We start from the raw sequence: 20,222 nt of genomic DNA on the forward strand, positions 1-20,222 counted from the left end.
GAATAAGGGCAGGCAAATGTGAGTAGACAATCAGAAAATGTGGAATTTCCATTTTTATTTTTTTGGGTCTTATTTGAAATATTTTAAACTTCCAGGACTGAAATAGTTTAAAGCCAAGAGAGATGGGAGCTTACTACATATTGCATATCTTTAAGAAAGTATAAGACTGGGGATTTCTGAACCTTTTTATTCAGTGAGATTGATTAATTTGGTCTGAGCATACCCACAAGATTAAGTAAAGAAAAACTCTGACAAATTCAGATAGTTTGCATCAGTAAGAAAGTTTATTGAAATTCATTAGTAAATGAGAACAGAAAGTTTTTCTTTTTTCTTTTTCCATGAAAAAACACTTTCTGGCAAAGTGAAAAGAAGAACTACAGAAATCACAAAACACCTTTTAGACACCTTATTTTCAAGGAGTGAACCTGTTTCCACAGACCATTAAGACAGAAGTGTTGAACATTTTGCCATGCATCTGTTATATAATGGCCTGTGCGAAGGGAGACTCTTTCGTCTTGATGCTACTTATTAGTAGTGCTTCTTGGTTTCTGATTCAACCATAGATGAAAGAACTCTACCATCAGGTGTCACTTCTTCAATAATTGTCTTGATTACTCTGGTTTTGTTAGTATCTGTGAATAATAATAAATAAATTAGAATTTAGGTTAAGCAATTTGTAGGTATCCTTGCTAATAAACATGCAAATATTCAAAAGGAAAAACGATATTGCACTTTTTAAGAAAGGAAAATTCAAATTTTCACATTAAAAATAATCCAATCAATGTTTACTCAAAAGTGCGTTTTGTTAAAAAATGCAAATGAAAACCCTAAGATTTTCATTTTTAAAAACAGCCCTAGAGCTGAAGAAGCACTAAAACCATCACGTAGAGTTAAAACTAATTCTGATTACCCCAGAGATTTTCTGCTGACCTTGGTCCCTTAGATGAGACCTCTCCAGCGGACCCGGAAGAGGAGGATTTGAAGCCTCCGCTTCCGCTCTGGCCTCCGCCGGAGCTGCCACCGCCAAAGCTGCCGCAGAGGCCGCCGCCGCCGCCGCCGGAACTGCCGCCGTGACCACCTCCACCGGAGCTGCCGCCACCGAAGCTACCGCCGTGGCCGCCGCCGGAACTGCCCCCGTAGCTGCCGCCGCCGTAGGATCCGCCTCTGGAACTAAGAGGGGTGAGGGTCCTAAGCAGTGATCTTGTAACAGTGGAAAACGGTGGCTCCCTCTCTGGTGATTGTTATTTTAGTAGATAAGCCAAGGTTTTGAGAGAATACAGTACTGCCAAGCACGTGTTTTAAAACCCACTGTTTAAAACAAACTTAACTACACACAGCCCTGAGATTCATTCACTCCTTTTTCGGTACCCTGCCTCCTCCTTACACCTCCCTTCTTCCCATCCTCTGGCATTTCCTTGGGAGTTTGGATAAGCCTTGCTATTCATAATATTGAATGAAAACAATTGGGATTTTTTTTTTTTCCCCAGTTTTCCAATTACCTTCCCTCTCCTTCTAGCAGGCTGCGGTAGGTTTGAATTTCATTCTCCAGTCGGATCTTAATATCCAGGAGTTGTTGGTATTCAGCGTTCTGGCACTCGGTTTCAGCTCTAATCTGTTGCAGCTGTTCCTTCAGGGAGGTGATCTGGCCCTGAATCTGTGAGAGCTGCACACAGTAGCGACCTTCCGTTTCTGCCAAGGAGGCTTCCAGGGATTGTTTCTGAAAAGAGGATTTTGTTGTTGCTTAATGACCTCGTTGTTCAATTGGCATACTGAAGCTTATCAAATTATTTAATAAGATACTACTGGAGAAAAAGGGAAATGAATAAAATTAGTGTTTTATGTAATGGCAACATTTCAATCTCAGCACTTCATACTGATACTAATAGTTCTTTTCCTCCATTAGCATAGAGTTCCAGTTTTATTTCTGCTTTCTTATCCTCAGCTCTGTGTTTCTATGATAAAATGGAAGTCATGTCTCAAGACTTAACATACCAGGGCCAGTTGGGACTGTAGTTCAATCTCTAGACCTTGAACCGTGCGTCTCAATTCAGTAATTTCGGATTTGTGGCTGGACATTTGTTCAATGTTGTTATCGATTTCTGTAGTCAGTTCCTTGCTCTGGAATTGTAAAAATGGGAAAATATGAGAAACCTCGGACATGACAACAGAACTTACATGGGCTTCACTGTGAAGGGTGGTTGACTTACCTTTTCATTGAACCAGGCTTCAGCATCCTTTCTGTTCTTTTCAGCAAGTTGCTCATATTGGCTTCTCATGTTATTCAGAAGTTCAGTCAGATCAACACCTGGGGCAGCATTCATTTCCACATTCACGTCACCAGTAGATACGTTCTGAAGGTCTCTCATTTCCTGTTTGAGGAACAAAAAAAGATTTAATGACTGCACCATGACCACAATGAACCTTTTGAAAATATTGGGGGAAATATAATTTTGTATCACCTCTTCATGGTTCTTCTTCAGGTACTGCAGCTCTTCAGTCAGGCTCTCGATCTGCATCTCCAGATCAGCCTTGGTGAGGGTCAGCTCGTCCAGCACCCTGTGCAGGCCGTTGATGTCGGCCTCCACGCTTTGTCGCAGGGTTACCTCATTCTCATACCTGCAACAAGCATGATGCATATATTGGATACAATTCTTAAGAAGGAGTTGTATGTGGAAAAAGACTTTAAAAAATTTAGAGTTGATTTCATGTCCTTGTAATATTTACCATATACTAACTCACATAGGAAGATTAGCAATTACTTTAAATGCATTTTCTTCCTTTAAAGCTTACCAGGAAGGTAATTCTGAAATTGAAACTTTCTCAGATAATTCCAGTTCTGTCACTTTGAATGAATTCAGGAAAATGTAAATGCTACTATGGCATCTAAAGTCACTATTATAAACAATTGATGTATTTGTATTGATAGTATTGCACATTCAATTAGCTTACTTCATTCTGAAGTCATCAGCTGCCAGCCTGGCATTGTCAATCTGAAGCAGGACGTTGGCGTTGTCCGTTGTTAGGTTGAGGATCAGGAGGAACAGTCATTTAAGAAAAGGTCAGATGCAAATATGGCTTTTATAGTGGCATAGATAAGCTGCATTTTTATGTTGTTCTCTTCCAAAAACTTTTTGTGTGGATTATTTTTAAATATAAAATATTTTAAGCTTACCCACAAACTTAAATTTAAAAACCTATCTTGAAGTTTCTACACTATTCTATTTCTGTGTCATCCCTTTCTGAAAACTAACTATATGTAATCCTATTAATGTATTAGCCTCTTTTATACTTAGTGATTTTTATGTGTTTCAACCAACTTTTGACTGGCTCACCCCTGTATTTGTTCCATTTGCTATAAATATTTCTAAATAGATATACTCTGAACTGGTAGGTACAATTCACAGATTCCCTGGAGTTAAGCAATATCCCAATTCCATAAAGGAGACTTCATGGATTTTGCAATGTTGCTATTGAATATGGCTTATTTGTTATCAGTCTTAATAATATTTTTGTTCTTATTCATTTAATATTTTTCAGCTCTTACATTTTTAAATGATCTGGCATATTTAACTGTGGGCTCATTATATGTTCATTAAAATCTAAAATTTCTTGTTAATCTGCATCATGTAAGACAGACAAAACACATGCTGGATGAAGATTGCCATGACCATACCTTCATTCAATTTATCCTTGATGAGACTGGATTTATTTGGAAGCAAGAAAATCACAGTGAACAGCTATATTATACTAATTTAAGATTCATCTACCCATATTACAGGGATAGAATTAAATTTAAAGTTGGATTTTAAAATGCTCCTTACCTGATTTTTCAGTTCTTCAATGGTTTGGTAGTATTTGCTGTAGTCCCGAGGCTCCCACTGGCTTGAGTTGCCATGCTTTTCATACCACTCCTTGATTTTACCTTCCAGCTCAGTTTGATTCTTCCAGAGCCCGAACTTTGTCAAGGTAGGAAGCCAGCCGGTCATTCAGATTCTGCATGGTTACTTTTTCATTTCCAGAGAGAAGGCCACCATCTCCTCCAAATCCACCACCAAAGCCTCCTCCATAGCCACCTCCACCAAAGCTGCCCCCACTGAAACTGCCACCTCCAAAGCTGCCTCCTCCATAGCCCCCACTTCCATAGCCCCCACTTCCATAGCCCCCACCAAAGCTGCTGCTTCCGAAGCCTCCACCAAAGCTACCTCCACCATAACCTCCTCCTATTCCTCCAAAGCCATCTGAAGAGCCCCCAAAACAGCCTCCACCAGAGCTCCCACGGCTAAAAGAGCCACCATTGAAGCCCCCTGAGCTATATCCTCCACCAAGGGAGCCTTTGCTGCTTGAAATTCTGAGGGATGATCCTCCTCCACCTCCTCCCCTCCACTGCGGGAGGAAGAGTACTGCTTGCTTGAGCTGTATCGAACAGACATGTTGATGCTGTTGAGCTCAGGGAGTGCCTGCTACCAAGGACAGTGGCAAGCCTTTATATAGTGAGAGGGTGTGCCTCTCAGATGTTAGGGTTTGCTTACTTGCATGGTTTTCTTTTTGTCAACTTAGCATCTTTGACTCATGATTGCATAAATTATCTTCAGTAATAACCAATACCAATATGTATGCTTTTGAATATGCCCTAAGAAAAAACAGGAGATTTACTATGTTGAAATTGAAAAATGGGTGGAGTTCAGATGAGCATGTTTCATTATTCTTTTTGTCTTTTGAAGAACATTGGGCAACTATTAAAATCCTTTTTCCTCAGCATTAATTAAGTTTGCACAGAATGTTTGCAAAGTTTTGGGGAAAAAAATTTAGCTACAAAATTATGGTTAAAATAAGATTTAAATAATTTATGCTTTAAACTGTTTTAATTAATTGGAACAACAAGTAGCATGAAGACTACCAGAATCATGCTATAGTAAGAATATCTTGTAAAAACCTTTAACCAACCAAAAGAAAATAAAAACATATGGAAATAATTTAATTAGCATCCAAGAGTTGCTGCATATAAGAAGTAAAAGCCTAAAAAGCACAATTTAGGAAACTATATGTATGTGTGTGTGTTAGGGAATCTTTTATTTGGAGAGTGAAAATATATTAATATATATTTTTAAATTTTTTTAATTGTACATGGATATAATACCTTTACTTTATTTATTTGTATGTGGTGCTGAGAATCAAACCCAGGGCCTTGCATGTGCTAGGCGAGCACTCTACCACTGAGCCACAACCCCAGCCCATATATTAATATTTTGTCTAAAATATTGGAAGTAAATATTGATTGAGAAATTTAAAATTTAATGATTTCATTGTTTTTAACATTAAAAAATCTGAAATATGTAGGGTAGAAACTGGTCACACCAGAAATGCCAATCAAGTGATTTTAGAGTGGGAAATTTGTATCATGTATCTGCCAACCTGGGGCTGAGTTTCTACTAGGTAGGCAATCAATCAGTCATGCTTATCTAATGCAGCCCTAATAAAATTTCTGCACATGGAGACTTGGGTCAACTTGCTTGGTTGGCAATACTCTCTCTATATAGTCATATATATCAACACTGAGAAGGTACCATATCCTGAGACATTTGGAACCCTCCGTGTCCTTGCCTTACAATAAACTATAACCACGAGTATGATAGCCAAAAAAAATCTGAAATATGACATAATCCTGGGTTATTTTGTTTCTAAATTCCTCATAATTAAATTTTTTTAATGAAGACTAGCATACAGAAATTCTTAGCACAAGAACCAAAAAATCTAATCTCAATACTAATTTCTAGTACCTTACAATAAGTTTTGATTGACCAGAAAAAGAGAATTTAGATACGGTAGTTTACAAGTAAATATTTGCTTGCAAAAATATATATCCATGGTAAAGAGTACTTGCTTAAAAAGTTATGAACTATAGTTGTATGTTTCTTAATAAACAAAACATTTTCTTAGGTGTACTGTTTACAGAATCTGGTATAACAGTTTGTCTAGTGAAGTATTTAATTGAAACTTTATTAATGCATGATATGAAATTTTGTAATGCTTTTTGTGATACTATAATGTAAAATACTCTGGAACAAACTGCTGAGGATAGAGATGGTGGTTATCATCTGTAATTTGTATCTCAGGAAGCTAAAGCTGAGAGAGGTGATGATTTTTTTCCTAAAGGCATGTAATAGATGGTTGAACTGATTATAAGTTTGGTTCCTTGACTTTGACTTTCTTAGTATATCAATGTGTATATGTATTCTCAGTTGTGGTGTATTTGGTCTGATAGAACTGAATGTCTCTAATTCTTACCATGAACTTCTCCCCATGGAAACAAAATAAAACAGGAATAACTTGAGAAGCTTGAAGATATTGAAAGAATAGGGATTTGGCACTCATTATTATATTGAGAATTGCCTTTTTAAATTAAATTTATAGCTGTATCTTCAAGTTTATGATCTAAAGAAATAGTTTCTGCAGGGAAAGGGAATGTGGTTGAGAGCATTAATGAAGAGTTGATTGTTAGAGTGGAGATTACTACCCAACAAATTGCAACTCCTCCAACTTGTTGGTACATGGTGCAGGTGGAATTTAAGCTGAGCGTTGGGAAGGATAAGTGGGGTTTTTCAATGTGTGCAACATAATTGAGAGAACTGTTCTGGGAAGTGGGGACTGTGAATATGCCAAGCTGGTAGAGACTCCAAATGGACCAGTTTGGCTGGAACAGATTGTTCATATTCGTCATGTATTCATTCCTTCAACAGGTTTTATTGAGCACATGCAATTTGACCTGGGTTTACATAGGTGACTAAGATATAGTTCTTGCTCCTTGAGGAGTTCATAGTCAACCTGGAGAGGCAAACAAACATACATATGAATCAGGGATAATAATACAGAGTCATCTAGGCTACATCTGAGGCATGGGTAGGGGGCTGAGGGAATGCAGAATGGCATTCCATCAATCTGGTGAAAGGAGACAGGCAGGGAAAGGAGGTGTACACTTGATGGATTCTATGTCCTCCTTCTCTCCAAAGTAGGAATAATAACTTTTGCTTAGCCTATAGAGTTATACTGGGGATCAAATGAGTTTAATTAATATAAAACATTTAAAACAGTGGTTGTCATACATAGAATAAGAGCTTAATAAATGGTTTTGTTCTCATTATTACTTTTACTGTAATCTCTGTTTCTTAGAGTCTGACCACTGTCCAATCCACAGTCAGCCTGCAAAATATGAATGAATGAAAGGATAGAGTTGGAAGTTGGAAAATGGCCAGTGAGGAGGAAAACATGGCTTTGCAGGAGAGTAAGGGCCAGGGGAAGCTGTTGAGTCTGACTGCTATGTAATGAACTACACCATCCGTTTTTCACTGGATGATACTTTAATTTCTGACTTCATTCTTTTTTTCCTGCACCCACCAAGTCACCATTTTTTGTTGCTTTGGCCATATCTGATGTATTTCTTTCTTTCTCTAATATCACTGCAAACCCCTAATCCGGCTTTCACCACTTCTCTCAGGATTACTTCACCAGCTTCTGAAGTATTTTTTTTTTTTTTTTTTTGGCTCATCACTATGTCAGTTAAGTTCTATCCTGTTCACTGTGGCATGATTAGTAATGTTCTTAAAAAAGTATTGTCATCACTTCACCAGCATTCTCAAGCCTCTGTGGATGGATTAAGTCTTTTCTATAATGTTGCTTGCTCGTCCAACCTCATGCCCCTGCGGTAAGGGTGGTAGAGTGGAAGGAGTGCTGCATTCTCCTCAGGAGGTGATTATGTGGCCTTGAGCAAGACACTCAGCCTTTCTGTGTCTCAGTTTATTGTCCCATAAAATATGGATAATACTAATATTAAATATTAAAATATATATGATGATAATAAATAATTATAATCTGTGATCCAAGGGAAAATGTTAGCATTTCCTTAAAAAAAACCCTTTAATTATAAGCAGACCTTTCTTTTCGCTCTGGACCAAGACATTATGCTTTGTTCCATTTAGGACCTTTGTTGCTCTTGGTGAGGAGTGCCTTTTTTACCTTTCGCTGGCTTATTCAAATCATTCTACCTGAGCTTCAAACTCAAGCTTAAATGTCATCTCCTTCATGAGATTTCTCACCATTAGTCTACTTCATGGCCATCTCTTTCTTCCCATTTCCTGTGTTGTACATCTGATTATTTTATAATATGTTATAATACTCTGGCTTCATTATTGTTCCTAATGCAACATGGTACTTAACTTCTTCCATAGAAGGGAGGGTGCCTTATAGTCTTCCTGTACTGCTGGGTACTCAGTGTTTTCTGAATATTTTCATATCACTTTATGCCTTTTCCCACTTTTTTCTTCACCTTTATTTTGTTCTCTCAACTTTTGTCCTATATATTTTGCTATTGCCAAAAATTTAAACAAAGACTGGTTGGAGACAACTAACTTAATTTTGCTTTGAAAGAAATGATGCTTTTAGAATTGAGGATATTGTGTAAAAATGCTAAGAAATCTAAGATTCTACATAGGAATTTTGAGATAGCTTAAAGAATATAAAATATATACCTAGAATAAATGTACTTTATATATGTAATGTTTCGTAAAGAAAACATTTTGACTTTCACTTTTTCTTCTTCATTAATGGTTATTTTTTTGGCCATGAAGTTACTGAGATGATCTTGAGGCTAGTAAACCATTAAAATCTGTGGTTCTAATCTAAAATTTGATTTTCATATATTAGGAGAATAGAAAGTTCCGGTTGGGTTTCTGGTTAGCTAGCCTATAAGTATGATGTAATTTAAGGATTAAATATAACACGACTTAACTTTTAAACTTCGTTGACCTGTCATAGGTTTCTGTTTTTGGTTAAGTTCATTCTGTGAAAGACAATTTCTCAATACAAATAACCTGCATTAGGAGAAGTTATTGATATAGAATAGAAAGCAGAAATATAATACTCTTTTTAGTTTTCATATAAGATAGTAAAAACTGAAAGTACTAAACCAACCAACCAATCAAACTCTACAGACCCCAGTGTTAAATATTGAAATTAAACATTGTCAAAAATTCAGTGGCTATTTCTCCTGCCTCATAAATTTAAAAAAATTCCTTTAGGTCCAGTTGTGTTTTTCATCCAAATCAATAATTTCACGGATGGCTGCGTGTGGACCATTGGCACGTTTGGATATAACTTCTTGTTAAGTTTTAGCTAGGGAGTTTGGGCCAATCTAAATAGAATGGAGAAAATTTTAGATTAGAAATGGTGCACACTGAGGTTAAAGTTCATAGAGAAAGTAATAATCCCCTACTCTGATGACTTTAAGTGAATATATGTGAGATATATATATATACATTTAAGGGAAAAGTCTTATGAAGTTAAATTAATGTCTTAATTTTATTGTTTAGAGATTTTAAAAAATGCTTCATAACAAATGAAACTCCTTCTTTGAATCACTTTGGGAGAGGTTGGAATTGCAGAGGAAAAGATTTAAATCATTATTTAAATGTAACATATGGTAAAGGGGAAATTTATCATAATCTTTTTGGCTCCTCAGGGCTGATGGTTGATAATGCCCAAAGACCATTTAATTTTTTTGGATTACACAAATTTGCAGATAACATTGCAAAGTTAGTTCTAAGATTGAGTTTATAGAGCTATTCAGACTTTTTTATGATCCAGGGCCTGTGCTAAGCATTTACCTGCATTTTTCTCATTAAATCCTGATATCAGCTTTATGAGGTAGCTTTTTAAAACAGTTATTAAAGTAAGTGATTTGCCCCAAATTATTCTATAAAGGGGCTCCACTGGGATTTGAACACAGGTATATCTTCTGAGCCTTTGCTTTATTTAGTACAATGACTCTTTCGAAGTAACCTGATATTGTATTTTCCAGCATTGTGACTTAGAAAATTATTAAGTACATAAGGGATTTTATTTCCCTTTTCAGAGTGGACAAGCTTTCTTTATTATCATTGTTTTGTGATTAAAAACACTCTAATATAAAAAGAAAAAGAACTAATGAGACTAGATTTCCTGCCCTTGAAGAGGTTAGGCATGTAGGTCTTGCCTGTACCCAGCCTAGACTCTGCCCCAACTTCCTGAGGGTTCCTTTTGCTTGGATTTCTGGAGGTTCCTAACTTTGTCAGGATTGTCCTTAGTCCCAGCATAGTCATTAAAATAAATCACAGCAATTAGCCCCATGCATAACTGCTCTGTTAATCCTTTTATGCAACTGGCTTTTCCAGGTGCTGGTAATACCAGTTATGGAGATTAATCCCTTTTCATCAGGTTTTTACTCTAAGTCCTAGGGAATACAATGGTGAACTCATGATATATGTCTGAATTAATTCAATAGGTTCTATTGCTTTGGAATTCTCCAACTTCCATATTCAAAAGCTATCAAACTTTTTTGTGTCTTTCACAGATATTATCAATATTTCCCATATTGATCATTTTGGTTAAATGTGGAGCTAAGTAGAATTTTCTGGTCTTAAAACGTAGATAAATAAGTGAATATTTATAGAGTTATAAGATGTTAGGCTTTTTAAATTAATTAATTGGCTAGTTAATTGAAAATTTTTTTCAAGAATGAAGACCCCACAGTCTATATTGGGATGGATTGTTACATTCTATCACATTGATACCACCAAGGTGCTCTAAGCAGAAGAATAGCATGAATAACAAGAACTTTCATTACTAATGTTTATTTAACATTTGTTGTGCCAAAAATTGTGTTAAGGGCTTTATGTACATTTTCTCATGTAACCCACTTTATTCTGTAAACCAGATACTATCCCTTGTATACAGAGGAGGGAATTAACACTTAATAGTGGTTATAGGGTATACACAGAGTAAGACAACTAATAAGTTAGTAGCCAAGCCAGAATTCACACCAGATTGTCTGTCTCTAGATCTTACATTCTTTACCATGATCTTTCACTGATGGATATTTAATTAGACTTGGATTTGTGGTTTTAAAGGCCGTCCAGAAATGCAAATAACAGTGGTATGGGTGGAATCTGTTATTATAGCAGGTCTGTTTTAGTATAGGCTGACATTTTCTATGTATAAATGAACTAAATGGAATTTTAAGGTAAAAATTTAAAGAATGTTTTTCTTTGTTGAGCTTATTTTTATGTGCCCTTCAATCTTATGGGACTCTCACTGGCCCTGGTTTTAATAAATGTCATGCATGCCTCATGATCAGAGGTCCTTTCAGGTGCAGTATCCGAGCATGCATTGATCCTAGATATCTATGCAGACTTGAAACTGGATAGAGTTGCTTTTGGACAAGATGGTAAAGCTGATAGTTTGTCACTGGTGTCTCCAACTCTATTTTTTCTTCCTCTTCTCTAGGTTGAAATATGTCTGCATTTCTTGGAGCTATGACTTTTTGTCTTTAACTTCTTTTTTTCTCTGTCTAGGGAGGATATATGATATTGTTCATCCATACTAATAGAAACGTAACCACCGTATGTTGTTTCGAGAACCTTGGTATTTGCATTTTGAGTTTTCCTTTTAATTGTGAAATGAGAGATTGTTCCTTATGTTAGGAATTTCAGTTCTTGGTAAGAAAAAGGAGAGAAATTATTTTGGGCATAAATCTGCTGAAATTACACTTGGCCCACTTAAAAAGCCATCCTTAAACAAAAATGTAATTTAGTTTTTTTATTATTATTTATAATGCATGTGGTGGAGTACACTGAAGAAAAGGTACAAGTATCTCACGTTTACCCTCTTTTTACTCTATAGTCAGATACTTTCTGCTTCACTATCCACAGCTCAAGAGTTCTGTTCCTGTAGTCTCCTCAGCATTTTAGGAAGTTGCCTCCTCTTCAGAATTTCCCCCCTCCCTCCCCCTCCTTTCTTTCCTTCCTTCCTTCCCCTCCCTCCCTCCCTCCCTCCCTCCCTTCCTTCCTTCCTTCCTTTCTTTATTTTTGGTATGGAGCATTGAACCTAGGATTGCTTCACCACTGAACTACATTCCAGCCCTGCAGCCCCCATTTAAAAAAAAAAAAACATTTTGAGACAGGTTCTCACTGAGTTGCTTAAGGTCTTGCTAAGTTCCTGAGGTTAGCCTCAAAATTGAAATCTTCCTGCCTCAGCCCCCTGAGTTGCTGGGATTAAAGGTGTGCACCACCGCACTTAGCTCTCTGAAAGCTTTTGAGGATGTTATCCCTGATCAACTCAGCCCTAGGTGCTCAATTCATTTGTTTGTGCCTTTTATTGGTAAGGGGAAGACTTCCTCAGTGGGTCCCCTCTTTGGGATCGATCTATCTCTCTTGAAAATATTTCACCTTTTGTCTCCATGACTCGATTTTCCATCTACTTTTGTCTTTTGGCTGACTCCTCATTCCCCTCTTTTTCTTATTTGAGGTCCTTTTTGTGTTGTGTTCCCAGATAGCCATTTTGTTCCTCAGTAGCTTCCCCTTTCCTTCAATGCTTTGCCATCCCCTGGCCTCTCTTTTCTTCTCACCCATCATACCCTTCCTTTCCTTCTCCTTCTCATCTACTCCACTCCATCCCATATTAATCAAAGGCCCATTCTTTGCCTTTGAGACTCCGACAAGGTGGGCTTCAGGTTGGAGTTGGAGATGTGCTGGGGAAATGCCCCAGTTACACAGCTGATGGGAAGGCATAAACCCTGCTGTGTTCCAGGGACATGGTGACGAAGGACCCAAACTAAATGCATCAAGACGCAGCTGACCTACATTTAAGACCTTGAAATAAGTGATAGATACCCTATGTTTGGAGAAGAGAGGAGCCTGCGGGGCTGGCTGGAAAAAACCAATCCAGCAGAACCTATCTTGTAGAAGAGAAAACTATCATGTCTGTAGATCTGGAAGAGGCCCAATCGCATGTATACCTGTCAACACACGTATCGTGTTGGCATTGTATGCCATCTATGAGCTGTGTAAGGACAAATTTGTGAACTTTTATAAAGGCATGTGAGCTGGAAACTCTGATTCTCTACTTTTTCTAAAACTCTCTGGGTGAATTGCAACCTGTACTACGTGTGAAACTGTCATACACAGCCAAGGTGAGCAATTTTCCCAAGTGGAGGAAAAGTTACTGCTCCTACTGGATTACCTTTTCCAGGTGTCTGTGCACCTAACTGACTAAATATGCTACAGACTGTAGAACGTTGGGAATTTATAAATGACCTGATATGCAAATAGAGCAGAAGTCATAGATATTTACTTCTATCTTGTTCCCAATCCATTAGATACTAACTTAGATTTAAACTTGATTCCTTCAGAAATACAGTTGGATCAGTTATTGAATAGTACTTCTGTTCCTGTCTTTGAATAGCATTTTTCAGATGGGTCACACTTAAATCAATCTTTCTGGCAAAAAATGAAAGAACCTTGAGTTTTATTGTATCTCAGTGGTGGTGAAATCAGTCTTTAACAAACAGTTAATGTAAGAACTGTGCACATAATAAATAGACCTAGGATTCCAGCTGGCATGGTGTCTGATTTTAGATTGAATGACAACCAGCTATGGTATTTTCTGTTTTCAAGGGATGGTGGGGGGGAGAGTCACAGAAATGGAAATGTAGGGTTTTTTTCTTTTTTTTAAAAAAAGATGCTATTTAAAATAGTCTTGAGCGTGAAGTGCCCTATTTTTGGATTTAGGTCATTTGACATGCTTTTTTAAGATGAAAAAAAAAAAAAAAACAGACCAGGGGTAGCTGCATTGGAGGTTAACATCAGGAGGACTCTGCCCAGTGTGGGAACTTGTTTTTCTACTGCCTTGGCTGCTACACAGGCAGCTCAGTGACTCTGCCTCTTCCCTAGCCCCTCTGAGAACACCATCTTCCAGACTGGGGAGCAGAATAGAAACCAAATGAGTCTTCCCACTTCAGGTACAGCTCTGTGTTTTATTTCCTCATTACTCATGCCAGTAGACAGGAAGCTTCAGATGCTAGACCATAGCTCTGCCCTTAAACCCCCTCTCTCTCATTCCCTACTTCACTTTCTTAGGCAGAAGTCCTGACAGGGATCTGGCCCCAAGGATTATAAAGATATTTGCTTCTTTTTACTCATCTTCCAGTATTTCATCAGCAAGGGATGCTGGGACATTGTGAGTGAGAGCAGGACAGAAACCTTGAGAAATAAGGGGGTCCTTTGGCTGTGCACATTGGATGCTAAGATTCACGTGCTGGGCTGTGCCCTCCTCAGACAACACTGCTTCTTACACCTTCACTCACCAGCTCACCACAGGGGAGTTCACATGTTTCAACAGCCGTAACACATGTTCCATCCCAATAAGAGACACCAGATTTCCACTAGGCCTTTTAATATCAATCCACCTTAGATCTCTTCTGTTACATCTGTCATATGTTTTTAATATCTCAATATATACAAAGTCATCTTATTTTTTAAATCTCTACCAGGTAGATGTTTGTATATTAATACCTTTAGTTATTATTTGAGAACCTCATTTATCTCAAGTAACCTAATCGGGAGCAACTTAAAGTGTGAAGCTCTTTTAAATGTCACTCAGATGTAATAAAGGTGTTCAACGGTGGATTTACCAGTAGGAATTTGATCTGTTTTGAATTTTCTGTCTACTCTGTTATTGTTGATCATTTCCAGGGTTTCACCTCATGTACCTTAGGTATTGAATACAGATCTGTAAAAATTGGTGTGAATATAAACAGGTAGAAAGGAAGGCAGAGTGTCGGGGAAATGCTCAAAGATCTCCAGCCACCAACAGGCCTCAGAGAAAACTCTTTAACAATTAGCTAGCCCTTGTTAGTCACACAGAAGATTTCACTCACTTGGTAGCTAGTGGGCTCAGACACAACTTTTGAAGTACCTTCCAAGTAGGGGTGTCATATCAATCCTTTCAGAAGGCTATCTCCAGGCTCCATTCTTTTAATATCAATCAAGGACCCACAATCATGTTTGTCTAAGCCATTAACTTTTACTTATATTTTAATCTTTGTCCTCTTTCCCAGTAGATTACTTTTTCTTAAAGTGACAAGGAGCCGTCAATTGGCTTGGTGTCGTGGCATTTCTGTATCCTCCTCCCTTCTGCTAGTGATGGTCTAAAATTTGGGGGCCAATGGCTATATGCTGGACCGGTAGTCAGTGACGGGTATGATCCAATTGCAGTGGTATCAACCTAAGACAGGAGGCTGACGCCTAAAGGTCAGTTTTCCGATGACGGGTAAGAACCATATGTTGAATTGGACAACCTACCAGGCACGGTCCTTAAGCCACATTAACCTCACTCCCCCACTGGCACCAAGGCCAAATTTGGGGGCCAACAGAGGTGAGGCAAAGAACCTCACCCCCCTACTGGTGCATAGACCTATCCACAAGTATGGCTGTATGCTGGACCGGTAGTCAGTGACGGGTATGATCCAATTGCAGTGGTATCAACCTAAGACAGGAGGCTGACGCCTAAAGGTCAGTTTTCCGATGACGGGTAAGAACCATATGTTGAATTGGACAACCTACCAGGCACGGTCCTTAAGCCACATTAACCTCACTCCCCCACTGGCACCAAGGCCAAATTTGGGGGCCAACAGAGGTGAGGCAAAGAACCTCACCCCCCTACTGGTGCATAGACCTATCCACAAGTATGGCTGTATGCTGGACCGGTAGTCAGTGACGGGTATGATCCAATTGCAGTGGTATCAACCTAAGACAGGAGGCTGACGCCTAAAGGTCAGTTTTCCGATGACGGGTAAGAACCATATGTTGAATTGGACAACCTACCAGGCACGGTCCTTAAGCCACATTGCTTGTTGTTTAATTAATCAGAAGGGGGGAGATGCTGGGAGCCATTAGCCAAGTAAGTAGGTATGACAATTTCCTTGCCAGCGTACCCCATGTTGCAGTGACATTGAATGTAGGTGACCTTGCTCAAGGACCAGGGCGGATTAGGGTGTTCGTGTTTAGGGCGTTCCCAGTTTAGGTTCCAGGTTTAAGGTTTAAGATTATTCCTCCTGGGGATAGGGCGTATCCTGCTGCCTGAGTTCCCCTTGAGTTCTCACGGGATTCAGACAATATATTTTGGGAGACAGAAGCCCAGTGGGTGTGGATTTGGGCAGAGAACGTGGATTTCCCCAGAACGTGATTGTAGACGGCTGGTGTGAGTTCGGGAATAAAGAGTTGCTGTTTGAATCTACAAGCTGTGTGGTGGCTCGTGATTGTGTGCCCAGCCAGACACACTGCGGCATTTGTGCCCAGCCAGACTGTGGCATTGACAAGATCTGCGGTCATGTTTTTATTCATTTAACATGTAATTATTGACTAACCTGAGCTGGACTGAGTTCTGTGCTGGAGGTAGATCTTTGACAAGGCCAAGCTTCTTCTACCTTCCTGCATGTTAGGTTATACTGAGGGAAGATAGTTCACCCTCCCCATACACACAGAGATTAATAAAATGAAATAATACCGATTATTAGTATTGTGAAGGAAGTTAATGAAGCATGAAGAGACGAAACTGGATCAGAGCAAGTTAAGTATGAGGATGAGGAGAACTCTGTGGAAGAGTGTTATAGTTCAGGATTGAGAAATGAGAAGGCCAACTGTAGAAGGAAGGTGGGGAGAGAATTCCAAAATCAAGGGGCCCGTGTGTGCAATGGTCCCACGTGAGAAAGAGCTTAGTCTGACAGATGGTTAAAAAAAAAAAAAAAAAAAAAAAACGAAAAACAGTTGTCATATTACAAGTGTGAAGAGCTGAGCAGTGGGCCTCTGAGATAGTAGAAGTGTGCTTGGGTTTTATTTCTAGGGCAATGCAGAGCTATTAGTGGGCTTTAAGTGGAGAAGAAACCAATGTGCTGGCTTTGAGACAAGAAGGCTGCTGCCAGGAGAATTGCCCGAGAGGGAGAGGCTCCCAGGTTGAAGACTGATGTCTCAGTGTTGGGCAGGGGTGACTGGAGTGTCACTGAGAATAGCAGCAGCAGATGTTGCTAAATCCACACATTGGGCGGGATTGAAAGAGGAAAGGTCTCTATTCAGCAACAGAGGAGATACTTCTGTGGGGTCCAGTTTGTGTGAGTGGGGAGTAGGTTGGCCATTAGAGCTACATCTGCCCTTGTTAGGTTGGAGCCTTGTTTCATAAAGGGTACAATGCATAGGCAGCTCTTCTGGCAAGATAATATAATAACATAATGGTTATATTACACAGTGAGATTATATGTCTCTGGATTTTGATATTGGTTAAAATTATGTATATGAAATGTGCACACTTATGCAATATGGTTGTGTTTTAGGCTAGAGCTTCTTGGTTCCCTATCAAGTCATTTAGGGAGAGAAAAAAAAAATTGACAATATGGGTGTCCCAGTCTTTTTTCTGTTCCTACACAAAACACCAGAGGCTAGTGATGTGTAAGAGATTAATTTTACTAACAGTTCTGGAAGTCCAGGAACATGATATGACAAGGAGTCAGCCTCTGGTGAGGGCCTGGTGCTATAACATACCATGGCAGAGAAGTGAAGGGTAGGAAGCAATCACGTGTGAAAGGAGCATGTGTGCAGGGAATCAACAGAGAGGTTCCAGGCTCACTTTATAACAACCCACTCTGGTGGAAACTTATCCAATCCTGTGAGACCTGAAAGATCTAATCCAGTTTCCAGAGAATTAACCTATTCTCTTGGGGGGAAAAAAAAAAAAAAACTATTTATTCATTCAAGAGGATGGTGCCCTCCATGAGCTAATCACCTCCCACTGAGCCCCACCTCTTTAATGTCCCACCACACCTCAGTCTAACTCTGTTGGAGACCCTGATTCTAACACAGGAAGCTTTAGGGAACAGATCACACCCAAACCACAGCAATGGGTGTTACTTTAATGTCTTTGTATAATTTTGTTACTTACAGAAGTCACATGCCCAACCTGTATAAAAATGTAGGAGATGAATTGATAAGAGAATGTGATGTATAATATGTAACTCAAGGGACATGCTGTCTGAGTTCCATTCTCAGACCCACATTAGTTACCTCTGTGAGCACCCACGATATAATGCAGATAACAATGGTGCCTACTTTCAATAGAGTTGGTGTAATCCCATGATCCCATCCAATCTTCAGCCTGATGCCTGCAGTATGTAAGGAAATAGTAAATGTTAACTGACTGTGGTAATTTCAGCATTAGAAAGTAATCTAGACTTGCTTTTGTTTTCCTCTCTTGTTTTACAGAGGAGAAAGCCTTAGCCTTGTGTTTCATGAAATATGTCAACTCAGCTTGTTAGAGATAGTCCCAGACTTGGGGTACTCTTTTCTTTAAACCCTCAGTGACTGCTCTGCAGAATTCCTTTTCCTTAGAAGAATGACATGTCACCACATGCTAAGACTGAATTTGGATGCTGTAGGGTGGGGTGGGAGGGATTGAGATATCTGGAAAGAGAGAGAATACCACCCTCCCAAATGCAGAATACTGGTAAGATAAAGAAAATCAGAGACATGTGGAGTATGAAATGGATAAGAAGATGCCTATCTTTGGATTGAAAATCTGAGATTTGTTAGGAAGATGAATCGGCTAAGAATCCAAAGCTAAGTATTATCTACAAAAATACTTAATAATAAATTAGACATCACTAAGACACAAATTCAAGAATGGGCTGCTTCCAGAGGGTCTTAAAATCTCTGTAACTTTAATTTGATAACAAAGAAACCTTGAAAACTTTGGGATGAGAAAAACCATCACGAAGGGTGAATGAGACATAGCAGAAATACTCAAAATGTCAAACATTTCACTTAAGTAGAATGAGAGCATCTCCTGGGACTTCATGTGTGTGTAATGTTTCTCAGAAGGAAAATAATTATATTCAGGTTTATTGAGGGCCTGAGAACGTGGGTATTAAGAATGGGGTCATGCAGTCTGCGAACCTTTTTTTTTTTTTTTTTTTCAAAAAGCCTTTGGCAAATAGAGACAGCAGAGAGTCCTGCATCCTTATACCCATAGAACACATTCATTGAAATTATTCAAAGGAAACTCTGTAGAAAGCTCAGCTAGGAACATAAATTGATGTCACATTTAGAAAGAAGAAAAACGGGTGGGAAAGGATAGAGTAACTGGAAAGGTTTCAAATCAATGAACAATCCAAATGGCAAAGAATTCTATTGCTAAAAACAGTCTAAAGCAATTCATGTAGGTATCTTTCCAGCAAATGAGTGTCTACTAAGTACAAATAACTGTTAAGAGTTCTGAAAAACATAGATGTGGAGAAACCATGAATCTTACCCCCAAAGAGCTCAGAGTTCAGTCAGAAAGATGACAATCATGCCTCCACCCATTTATATGTGGGGTGTTCATTAAGCATGCATGAAACAGACTACACTTTCTCCACATCCAACCTTGATCACAGACACTGCACATCAACCCTGCCCTCTTTCCACTCAATTGTCCATTACTCTGCAACCAGTTGCATCCAGGTTATCATCTTTTGTACATTTCTGGCATTTCTTATCTCAAAGTTTTAAGATTCCTTGAGCATTCTGTTTTATATTTCTCATAACACCTAGGAAAGCAGCTTACACTTAACAGGCAAGATAAATGATTCTCTTTGTTTGAGTCAATACTAAAATAAAACCTAATCTGTAAAACTACATTATTTTTCAGTCAATGAAAGATACCAAAATCTGATCAGATTTCTAATTCAAGGAGTTCTGAGGAAAGGAGTTTGGGGGGACCTAGAGAGAACTTCAGTTTTAAGAAGAACTTCTTTCATGAGACAGAGAATTAGAGCCATAGAGTATCAGGAGGGGAGACCTGGAGAAGGGACATAACTGAGAGAGTCACAGGTTTTGTTTCATAGTGGCAGGGCTGGGACAAGGATACAGCCACTGTGACTTGAGATGAGGAGTGAAGTGTAGGGGCAGTAAGTTATTTTATCAGGATAGACATGAATCAAACAAAATGAAGGCCTGAAATATGAACCGTCTTCTACAAACTACTAATCCCTTGGTAGGTGTGGGGTGGGTTGACATGGAGCATGCAGTGGAAACCTGGAGGAGTTAGGGTATGGACATTCCTGTTGTTCTTCCTAGGCTTCATTGGTCTCACTTTCCAAATCTGTAAAGTGGACATAAATTTTATATTTCTGGGAACATCATGGAACTTGATTTTTTTCTTAAATGAACATAAAGCACTTAGAATCATTCTAGGTAGAGATGGAAGACTCAAACTTTTATTGTTTTTATAATTTTAACCACAATAATACATAGAGCACTTGCCTGGCATGTATAAGACATATGACTATCTCTGAACTATAGCTTTAGCTCTCATTTTCTTTTCTTTTTTTT

At 38.7% G+C, this 20,222-nt stretch overlaps 1 pseudogene; it reads right to left on the reverse strand.

The window, feature by feature from the left end:
- Positions 1 to 262: 262 nt before the first annotated feature.
- On the reverse strand, positions 263 to 4,445 carry LOC124106467 (keratin, type I cytoskeletal 10-like; annotated as a pseudogene).
- Between the last annotated feature and the right edge of the window lie 15,777 nt (positions 4,446 to 20,222).

This window comes from Marmota monax, unplaced genomic scaffold, assembly GCF_021218885.2.
Source record: "Marmota monax isolate L192 unplaced genomic scaffold, Marmota_monax_Labrador192_F-V1.1 WCK01_AAM20220418_F8-fsc00714, whole genome shotgun sequence".
In the NCBI taxonomy this organism is placed as follows: Eukaryota; Metazoa; Chordata; class Mammalia; order Rodentia; family Sciuridae; genus Marmota; species Marmota monax.